Raw genomic sequence first — 10,879 nt, 5'->3', positions numbered from 1 at the left:
TTTTTGGTCTATTTTGCAATGTAATCATTTTTGGGAAGTAGTAGAGATTGGCGTTTACCAGGCAGGGTTGGTGCCTAATACCTTCCTATCCCGTAACATGATCTCCGGATCTAGTTTCTTTTATGGATTAGTTTTCCTTATCTATTTAGAGTCGATGTTTGGTTCCTAGACTGTAATAACTAGGTGGCAACTCCCCAAGCCTCAAAGTCAAAAGTAGATCTGCACACCCCGCGGATCGAGGGTGCTTTTAGGAGAGAAGGACTCGCCCAAAGTCACCAACCATATGGGTACCTCCTTTTAAAGAGAAATGATGAGACGATCAAAGGACCCCTCCTTCTCCTCATCCTCCTCGTATTGGAGTCAGGCAGCCTCGAAGCCTTTATGGTAGGTCTTGGTGGAAGCTTCCTCTACTTCCTGGGAATATTGAACTTACAATGGACCTAGCGATTTCTTGGTCTCTACTTCGTTTTCCTTGACCTGTGTTGCCATGGCCTCTACTCTTACTAACTTAAGTTGAGTTGTCAAGACAGAGCTAAGGATAGCTTCCAAACGCTGCTCAAAATTAGCTTGGAGTGAGCCCGACTCAAGGTCCTGTTGTTTTACTTTTTCTTGGAAATTTGTTAGTTCTACGTCTTTCATCTGTACTCTCTCCTAGTAGCTCACAAGCTCCAATTGAAGTTGGGATTTGGAGCTCATTAGCTGCTTATTCTTGGCATCCAAGGCTTCATTTGCTTTGGTGAATTAGGCCAAGTTCGCATCCATTTCCTACTTGGCCTCCTTGGTAAAAAGGCTAGAGGAGAATAGCTCGCTTTGGAGCAGAGTTAGCTTCTTCTCATACTCCCTAGTAAGAGCAGCTACGTGGTTCTCAACTTCATGCCATTTTAGGAAGGCCAAGGATCTATAGGCTTTAGTTTACAAAGGAGAAAAACATGATAGGATATGGAGTAAATAATATAGTACTAGAAAAATAGTATTTTACCTAGTAGAGGCCATGTGCAAACCTCCCAAAGGCCAAATCAAGGTTGGCCCGATCAACAAGATCCTAGTCCCTAGGAGGAATGGAGTGGGAAAGTAGAAAAGCAATAATAACATGATGTTTCACCTTGCTACTCTTGTTGAAGAGTTGGTTATTACAAGCGGTGTAGTCGGGTTAAAAGTTGTTGTTCTCATTCCCATTCTAAAGGAATACCCCACGGGTCCTCCAGTATAAGGCCGCATCCTCTAGAGGGGTCTTGAGATCATTGAGACCCTTATTATATGATTCGTCTAGGGTGAAGGACTCCTCATCTTGAGTCTGTGCCTTTTGCATTGTTAGAGCTGAATAACAGGACTAACCTCCTTGTTGGTGTCGGAACTCTACATTGCTTAGCCAAAGGTCCCTTTAGGAAATTCAATAGAAGCAGCAACAACCTGATCAATACGAACCAACATTAAATGTTCAATCCCAACAAACTAAATAGGGCCACGAGGGGCCAAATTCTTCTTTTTATCCCATTCAGAAAAAGATGTAACCCTAACAAAATAAAAGAGGGAAAGGAAAAACTCTGAGAGGTCAATATCCATGACGTCGAAAGAGATAAAGGGAAGTTAATGAGAGGGAGAGGCAAGTAGTGGGATAAGTGGAGATGACCTGCTCTTTAAGATTTGCTCAGCTTGATCAACAAGATCTTGTCGTGCAAGTAGCCAAAGCAAGGAAGAAAGGAAAAAGCAGGTATGCTCTCCTTTGATCACCTAGTCAATCACCCTCATTCGGGGACTCACGTCTATTACCCTCCTATCTTTGGCGGCTCTACGTTGCTCTTTCCTAGCCTCTACAGTAGAAAGGGTAGAAGAATCTGTAAAAATAACCAAGATCAGATCAGACTAACTTGCACAAATCAAAGTATAGAAAAGAGATAAATACTATCAAAAGCCTAAAATAGGGCTTACCCTGGAAGGTTTGAGGGATCTTAAATCCCTCACGATGGACACTAGGGCCAAATTTCTAGTTCCCAAAGATGATTAGGGGGACCTTGTCTTACCATTTGTCAACATTGGGAAGAGATGGTAGCAGAGCGACAACTGCACTTTTGAAGGACAACGAGTAGTACCTAGAGCGCTGGGGGATGGCATTCATATTGTTACTAGAGATGAAATCATTGGGGGATATCCTCATTTCCTCTATTAGGTGATAAAAGTTGCCTGACATTTGGCTTGGGGCCCGATTTATTTTGCTCAACACCTTCCTGGTGAAGGGAAATAGAGAGAAGGAAGCTCAGGCCAGGTTTGATATGGCCAGTGTAAATCAAGATTTCCCCCTGATGACATTCATTAGGGTTGTTAGGATTTTGGCAAACCCTGACAAACACAGATGTGGGAATAAAAAGTTCCCTACGAAGTTGTGCAATGTTAATGGCCATTGAGAAATAAGAAATCATAAAAAATTAAAAGGTAAGAAGAGATAAAATTACCTCAGTTTGAAAGAGGTAAAATGGCTAGAAGGTTGAAAAAACTTCGAAGGCACAAATGGTTGAAGTTGTAGAGACAAAACCATAGCAGAAAGAAAAAGTGGTGGAAGTCCCCTATTTATAGGAGTGCAAGAAAAAGGACATACGCCTAAAGAGGATAGCCCTTCAAGCCTAACCATCGTAGCTGTTGGGGTTAGTAAAAACGTTAGTGGGGCATGTGAACAGCTACAGATGAGAGACGATTTGTCTTAACCATATAAAAGGATTTGAGACGTCACTACATTTAATGCATTGATACATTCATGACAGAGGTAATGATAAAAGATCATGGTAGCCAACCAAAAAAGAGGCACGTGTCTCGAGAAGACAATGAGACTTCACGTTTCCTCAAGATGAGGTAATTGTAGAGGATAATAACAGTACGTTATCCAAACTGTACACGTGTCCAAGCCGGTTAAGTGGTGCATTGTGTATGCTAATACATTCGACCCTTCCCAACAACATGACAGGCCAAGGAAGTGACGTCTAGCATGGCTGGTAGGGCAAGATAGCACTAGTAAATACCTGGCCTACCTAGCAAGGCATACCTGGTCTGAGTATTTGTGTAATCCTGATTTATGCATATCAAGTCCAAATATCTCAGAGGAGATTTCCCAAGAATCATAGACTCAATCTTAGAGATCTCAATTCCTTTTAGAGTCCTTGTAATTAGGGGATTCTTCGTTATCACATCCTGATGAAAAGGGAAACCCTGATTCAAAGAAAGGATCTATATATGGAGGAATCAACAAAGGCTAAGGGATCTTTTGGCCGACTAAAAAGATAGAGAGTTCTTATTGTTATTCTTCTACAATTTTAACTTGAGCGTTAGAGAATTTTTAGCAGGTATCAGACCAGTGCTAACAAGAGGAATGAAGAAGCAACTTCTAATCAGTAGGGCAGAGTCTATTAAGGCATCACCAGATTCGTCCCCTACAATTATATATTTATTTTTTCATTAAAAAAGATTACTTATAATTTATAGAATATTGGCAACCCAAAAAATCGAACCAAACCAAACCAAACCGACTTTAGTTTGGTTCGAATTGGATTTGGTTCGGTTCTGATTCTTATTTAGTGGAACCGACCTATGTTGGCTCAATTCCAATTTGACTTCAAACTGAACCAAGTTGCACCCCTAGTTTCAACTTATACTTTTAAAATTTTAACCATAACCCTTTGTTTTTTGTGAATTTGTGAGTTACCCATGAAAATGTCCCCTTATCTCTCTTCTATGGTAGATAGACATAAAATGACTTAAATGCCCTTATCCTTAAAGGATTAAAACAACCTAGATTATGTTTTGAAAACACAATATCTTCAACATCTCTTTGATAGAAAAAGAGAGAAAGATGTTATTAATACCCCCAATTTTTACTTATTACACCCACAATAGAAACTCTCTATTTCTCTTTCTCTCTCTTGTTTCAATATCTGTTTGTTAGATTTAGGATTTTATACAAGGCTAATCCTAATTGTAAAAAACTATTGCAGTTGTTTATGTGCTTTAATGCTTTGTAATGTTTAGGAATTAACTTGAACAAAACTTTTGTAGTGTTTGAATGGTGAGTTTTAATCTTTAATTAGGGTGTGATAAATAATTTAAGAAATTAGAGTGTAATTTGTAGAAGTTGAGGTGCCAATAACAGCTCTCAAAATAAATTCCCTTTCCCTTTAACCTCAACTTCTCAAGATTCTGTCTATTATCACCTTCGAAATGAAAAAATAATTAATTACAGTTCTCTTGAAAAATATGTGAAATTGATTTTCTTAAGAAAATGCAATTTTTAGATCTTTGAGGAACTAAATTTTTTTTTTTTTTTTTGAAATTCAATTTTCGACTTCCTAATACTAATCTCTCATTGTACCCTCCCCCCCCCCCCCCCCCCCCCCCCCAAAACACACACACTCCACCCACCAAACTAAAAATCATAGCTTTCAAATTTGACTTAACTTGAATGTCCAACCAATCAACCACTTGTGAATCAGCTTGAATGAGTCAAATAATAATTATAAGATTTATAAATATTTAAAAAATAGCTTTTAATATTTTAAAAATGAATAAAATATTTATCTTTGTTCTGCTAAAAAATATTACCTATAGTTGAATAAATCAATCAAGTTCTTAACTTGATTCGATCTTTTTCTTAGCTAACTCAATTGAGTCGATTAGCTTTAATCACCTCAAAATTCTGTTGTGTCAAATCAACTCGGTCAAGTTTTAATAAAAAGTTAAAACTATGTTAGAATCCAACTATGAAACAAAACAAACTCTACTCTACTCACTTTCCAAGGTAGGGTTTGATGCATTATAAATGAAAATAAATTGGGTTAACACAAATAACCTTAGGGACATAGATGTTTACAAAAGTCATTATATCATGCCTCCTCAAGCTAATGAGGAGGCATCCACGACAACTTGGATTGAAAAAAGTAAAACCCCTTTTTAAAAGCATATACAAGTCATAGCTAGAACAAACAAAGTGTAAATAAGACCATGTGTAACCAAGTCATGAAAAAAGTGAAAGAGACCTCAACATGTGTTTGTATGGACATGAAACCCAAGATCACGCAGAAGATAAGAAATCCATATCAAGAAAGGGCTTTATATTCAACTTCAGTACTTGATCAAACAATAGTTGGTTGTTTCTTCCTAGCCCACATTTAATAAAATAAGGGTCAAATAACATACAATGGCCCATCTTCTTGAGAAACAAGTGTCAAGAAAGCCAACCCAATTGGCATCAACAAAATAAGCCCATAAGATCTTGATGAGGCAACAAGATGCAAAGCAGGGTAAATAAGTTTGACTACCGAAACATGAGTGTCGCAAAGAGAACGCATGAACTAATAGACTTTTGGACATCATAAGCAATATCAGGATACGAAAAACTCAAATATTGTAAGGTACCAATGTTATTTGGATAATCTAAAGAATCAATAATAAGTATACCATCATAAATAAACATTTGGTAACCATTAATTGTTTATGAGTTTTTTTTTTGTGGAAAGTCATATGGGTTGGGGTACACCCAAACCAACAACAACGCAAAAACAACAAAGAGAAAACATTTACATCCTCAGGTACCTCGTACCACTACAATCCTAATTGATGATATCGAGCAAATCACTTGGTAGGGAGGAGAAATCCATAACATGGCAGTTTGTGGGGATTTGAAGCGAGGCAAGGCTGTCAGAAGCTCTATTGGTCTCTTTGAAGACGTGAGTAAACAAAACCTCCTCAAAGGAAGGGATAAGCCTCAAGATGGTCAGAAGTAAATGGAGAACAAGTCAGGGAGGGATCCAAAGGCAATTAAGGATGTTAACAGTAGATAAGGAATCATATTGAACCTCAATCTTTGAGCAATGGTTGGTCGCAGCCAACTTGATGCCTTTGAGAACACGTTGCAATTCGTGATGGATGACCGAGATAAGATGAACGTAGCCAGCAAGAGCAGCCTTCATTCTTCCTTCCGAGTTCTGATTGATGGCACTAAAGCCACCTCTCAAAGAAGAGAAGGCACCATCCGAGTTAATTTCCCAAAACCCAATAGGAAGTCTCTTCCAAGAGCAAAAAAATTATTTTCCTATGGATGAAGGAAGTTTTGAATCCCCAAGCATTCAATAATGTTTTATTATAATCTGAATCTTCAATATTCTCAAGGTCATCGTTGAATCTGAACGACATGTCCTCCATAATGGAATGGATAATAACAGTTTGATGCTTGAATTAATTCTTAAAAATGCGATTGCATCTTTTTTTCCAAATGTGGTAAACAAAAGCACATAGAGGTACCTACTTCATTTTTTGGATAACATAGTTCCCTTTGAATTGAGAATCAACTCAATCCACTTCATTTGCCCAGCTTCTAGAGGTTCTATTCACAAGGCACTTAAAGAGGATCCCAGCCCAAATCTAGCTCGAATAGGTGCATTAGCTGAATAAGTGGTCAATATCATCTTCATGGTTTTTACACAACCTACAAGTAGCATCAACACTAAGCCCCAATCCTTGAGTTTCTTAAGAGTTTTAAGTCTACCTTTGAAAGCCATCTACGCAATGAAGTTGTGCCCTGGAATTTTAGAGTTGCTCCAAAGCAAGTGAACCCAGTTCAGCCGAGTAGAAGAGGAAGGATAGACCTTAACAGCAGATGCCACAGAGAAAATACCATTAGCATTCTTCTTCCAAACTATTCTATTGGAAGTCCCATAGTGAATAAGAACTTAATAGAGTTGATTCGAGATATAAAGAAGGCTACCTTCTCTCCCCACTAGGATTCTCCATTTAACTCCCTGACAAGAGCCAAAACCTTGGCCCTTGGGCTTACTTTAGAGTCGGAAGTAAGCTCCTTATGGCTTCACGAGTTCAAAAAACTTATTTGGTGCCATGGGTTCTCCCAAAGCTAGGCGGAGTTGCCATTCCCAATAACATGGACCACATTGGAGGAGGTATACTCCTTAGCTTTGAGAATTTTCCTCCAACTCTACGAGGTGTCTCTAGGGATCTTCAAGGACCAGAAGTCTCTTCCTTTTATAAGATAGGATTTGACCCACCTAAGCTAGAATAAATCCTTATTAGAAGCAATCATCCAAACATAACAAGGTATGACAGCCTTATTCCAATCAACGATGCTAACTAAGCCCAATCCTTCCTCAAATAAATGTTTACACACTTCATTCTAATAAATAACACTACGCATGCTAAATTGTCAAGCCCAGACTATAAGATCAAGCACATAATCTCTCCATTTCCTTAACAACCTTGACAGGAAGGATAAAACAATTGCACCAAATGACTTTGATGCTGAGGATGACTGATTTGACAAACTCTAATTTGCTAGCATAGGATAGGAATATGCCTTCCCAAGAGTTGATTCTTACTAATATCCTCTCAATCAGAGGTTGGCAAATTCTAGAAGAAAGCCTCGCAGAGAGGAGGGGGAGCCCCAAATACCTAACCAGTAGAGTCCCTTTCTTGACACACAAAATAATAGCCACATCATCCTCCATGCTTCTGTTAACCCCAACTAGGAAAATAAAGCTCTTATCAAAATTAACCTCTAGGCCAGTGAAGGTACTAAAATCATTGAGAACCGAATGAACTATTTCTGTACTTTTCTTGTTGCCCTTGAAGAAGATAAGAAGGTCATCAACGAAGCAAAGGTGAGTGATCACCAGTTTCTTCCATCTATGATGGAAATCAAATTGTTTATTCTTGACTTTGTCCTTGAACAGACCATTGAGCAATTCCTTGACTAGGACAAACATATAGGGAGATAATGGATCTCCTTGTCAATATTATGCATACTCACTTTTGTTTCAATTAGGCCAATAATAACTAACTTATTATCTCTAATGAGGTGTCTCACCTCATTGTGTTTGGTAGGGTCATTAAGACCCCTTACATTCCATGAGACTAGTATCATTGGGAACTAGAATTAGGAATCCCTCCCCCTCTAAATCAACTTCTACTCTAGAATCAGCATGATTCTCTTTCATCCCATGCCTTACTACTTGACTTGGTATAAACACCCCATTTTTGCATCCGCCTGATTAATCAACTCGTCAACCCGATCGCAACGATTTCCAATGATAGATGTTTATTCCAATGCTTTATTTATTACTAGATATGTTTCAGAAATCCAGATGAGGTATCTCGAACTGGCAAAACTATAGAAATCACGTTACATTAGGAAAATATAACCCAAAAGCTTAGAAATCATCATTTTCAGACAAAAAGAAGTTTCACGATAAAAATCACTAAAAAATGATAAAATTATCAAAATACCCCTAACCTTAAAACATCCCTAGAGCCCACGCTACACTTAGGAAAACCCATTCAAACACAAAAAACAACAAATCGAAACCAAATAAATCATTTCGTCAATTTTCACAAAATTTGACAAAATTATGAAAATACCCCTCATAAAGTTCACGACCATTTTGCACAAAATTTTTTATAAATGACACAAACCAATATTCCCATTGAATTCCTTGCGAAAAACTGATTCCAAACATCCTGGAATATTGAAAAACAACTTAAAAAGTAAAAAGTTATCTCCGAGGGTAAAACGGTAATTTTATAATTTTAATAATTAAAATTAATAAATTAATAAATAAAATATTAAATAATGTAAAGTGAAACATTAATAAAATTAATTTAAAATTTTGAACCAAAAAATCGATTATCAGGCTTTCAGGCAAAATTGTTGATGGTTGTCAAAATATTTATTCAAGGACCCCTCCACTTGGGCCCAAAGAATTAAAGATATAAAAGGGAGTTCTCCAAATCTTAAAGTCAATCAAGTAAGACTAAAGTCAATATATTAATATCAATCAAGTAAAACTAAAATCAAAATCTTAAAGTCAATCAAATGAGACTGAAAGTCAAAACCCTAATTAAAACCCTAATCTAAATTAATCAAGTCAATCTCATAAGACTAAAGTCAAAATCTTAATTAAAACCCTAATCAAGTCAATCTCATAAGACTAAAGTCAAAATCCTAACCCTAATAAAAGTAAGTCAATCTCATAAGACTAAAGTCAAAACCGCAATTAAAACCCTAAAAGAAACCACAATCAAACCCTAATTATTCTAAAAAACTTTATAAATAGGATCCTTCACACCTTATTTCCGTAAAAAAAGAAAAAACCCTAGAAAAAATAGGTCAAGAAGCCTCCCCAACCTTCCAAAAACTTTAATTTTGAAGCCCCAACTCCTTACCTAAGATCCATACCCCAATTTTAGATCAAAAAATCCCCGAAAATCCTTCCAAAACACCTCAAAATCCATAAAAAATCAGCAAACTCATATATCTAAGAATAAGATACATCAACCTGGAGATCTAAAGCGAATCCGGTAACAGAACGAAGCAAGGAGTGTTGTACGAGGAGCGATTTTTCAGATCTGAGGGAATAGAATCGTTGCGTTCGAAGGTAAAATTTCTTTTATTTTTTTTATCTAGGTCTTTTTGTTAGCAATGTAGTCTTATTTGGGATAAGTAGAAATCGGCATTGGCCGGGAGAGGTTGGTGCCTAACACCCGAAGCGTGTGCACAGAAATCGAGGCGATCGACGCAAAAATCGAGACAGATCGAATTTCAAAGTGGCTGATTTTCAAAACCGGCCTGGTGGTTTCGAAGATCTCGATGTGCTCGTCCCTTCTCTCTTCTACAACGGAAGACGATTTGACCCCAAAACGAATGAAATCCGAGGTTGAAGTTACGAAATCTCCGTATATACGTACGGTTGATTTTCAACTGTAGACACCTCGATTTGAACGGGCCCTCACTTGAAAGGGCCCAAAAACAGTAATGTTTCAATAAATTCGACCAACGGGCCTCAATGGCCCGAATCATTGAAAAATGATATTTTCGCCGAAACCCAACCCAGTAACACCTCTCAATGGGTTAGTAGGTCCACCTAAAGGATTCGGCACACTCCCATTTACCCGCTCCATGCAAAATACTGATTTTCCAACAAAAGGGGCCAATGGGCCCCTAAGGCCCAAAACATCAAAAGTGGTAACTTCGGTTAAATCAATGCTCCTAAGACCACCCCATGGTCTCGAGGACCCACAAGAAGGGTTGTGACCCATCCTACAACTGTTCAACATCATCGCTCCGCGCTTACATACAAAAATCGATAAATTTTCCAACGGGCCCAAAAGCCCGATTCGCCAACACGTGGCATTTTGATTAAATCAATGATTTCAAAAAATCAAAAAAAATCAAAAAAATAAAAATGTGAGACTTGGGATGCTTACCCTTCACCCAACCTTCACCGTTCCATCTCCAAATCCGCAAACACCTTAAACCCACTCAAGGCCCACAAACCATTAACTCTTTTTTAAAAATTTTTCACCTTACCCCTAAGCTAAAAATCAATCCTACATCATCTAAACCCTAAAACCAACCTACCTTATCAAAATCCAATCCAAAATGAGCCTTATCCAATCCAAAACAACCTACAACCCTTCTAAACTCAAGCCCAATACAGTAAAAGCCCATAAACCACTATCCATACTCAATTCACTATCCAACCCATAACCTCAACCCATTACCCACATCAACCAATCAACCCCTCAACATCAAAAGATGACACTTGTCATCACCACCCTTCACCTCCCTCATCCAATCACCCACTCCCATCACCATTCTCTAAACAACTCATCTAACCCATTTCACCTCTCTCCAAAATCACCTCAACCCATACCCTACCCTAACCTAACCTATTCCCATTCTCTAATATCATCAACCACCCACATCTCCACTCATACCCTAATCCATCACCATTATCTAACATCATCAACCAACCACATCACCACCCATACCTCTACCCATCATCTTCCTTAAAACACTCCAATAAAATCAACTCAACCCATACTTCATTCA

This window comes from Akebia trifoliata, chromosome 12, assembly GCF_017979445.1.
Source record: "Akebia trifoliata isolate Shusen 1 chromosome 12, ASM1797944v1, whole genome shotgun sequence".
Lineage (NCBI taxonomy): Eukaryota > Viridiplantae > Streptophyta > Magnoliopsida > Ranunculales > Lardizabalaceae > Akebia > Akebia trifoliata.
The sequence above is the reverse complement of the archived record's forward strand: the minus strand, read 5'-3'. Positions refer to the sequence as shown.